Here is a 1,152-nt window from a genome sequence, read left to right as displayed (position 1 = left end):
CTTGAGGTTGGAGTGGAAGGTGTTGGTGAAGTGGATGAACTGTTCGAGCTCCTCGTGGGAGCACGAGGCGGCGCCGATACAGTCATCAATGTAACGGAGGAAGAGGTGGGGTTTAGGGCCAGTGAAGGTACGGAAGAGGGATTGTTCCACGTAACCTACAAAGAGGCAGGCATAGCTTGGGCCCATGCAGGTACCCATGGCCACTCCCTTTGTCTGTAGGAAGTGGGAGGAATTGAAAGAGAAGTTGTTGAGTGTGAGGACGAGTTCAGCTAAGTGGATGAGGGTGTCAGTGGAGCGGGACTGGTCGGGCCTGCGCGACAGGAAGAAGCGGAGGCCTTTAGGCCATCTGTATGGGGAATGCAGGTGTATAGGGACTGGACGTCCACGGTAAAGATGAGGTGTTGGGGACCGGGGAATTGGAAGTTCTGGAGGAGGTGGAGGGCGTGGGTGGTGTCACGGACGTAGGTAGGGAGTTCCTGGACCAAGGGGGAGAGAATGGAGTCGAGATAGGTAGAGATAAGTTCGGTGGGGCAGGAGCAGGCGGAGACAATGGGTCGACCAGGGCAGTCAGGTTTGTGGATTTTGGGAAGGAGATAGATAGAAGCGGGCAGTGCAGGGTTGGGAAACGATGAGGTTGGAGGCTGTGTGTGGAAGGTCACCTGAGGTGATGAGGTTGTGGATGGTTTGGGAGATGATGGTTTGGTGGTCGGGGGTGGGGTCATGATCAAGGGGACGGTAGGAGGAGGTGTCGGAGAGTTGGCGCCTGGCCTCGGCGATGTAGAGGTCAGTGCACCATACTACAACTGCGCCTCCCTTATCCATGGGTTTTATGGTGAGGTTGGGATTGGAGCGGACGGCTGCACGTTCTGTGGGGGAGAGGTTCGAGTGGGTGAGAGGGGTGGAGAGGTTGAGGCGATTGATGTCTCGATGGCAGTTGGAGATGAAAGGGTTGAGGGAGGGTCGGAGGCCTTGGGGTGATATCCAGGAGGACGGGGTGTGTTGGAGGTGGGAGAAGGGATCAGTAGAGGGAGGGTTAGACTCACGGTTGAAAAAGTAAGCGCGGAGGTGGAGGCGGCAGAAAAACTGCTCAACGTCCAAACGTGACCGGTATTCGTTGATGTGTGGGTGGAGGGGGACAAAGATGAGCCCTTT

This window comes from Rhincodon typus, chromosome 3 (genome assembly GCF_021869965.1).
Source record: "Rhincodon typus isolate 14 chromosome 3, sRhiTyp1.1, whole genome shotgun sequence".
Classification (NCBI taxonomy): domain Eukaryota; kingdom Metazoa; phylum Chordata; class Chondrichthyes; order Orectolobiformes; family Rhincodontidae; genus Rhincodon; species Rhincodon typus.
This window is presented reverse-complemented; position numbering follows the sequence as displayed.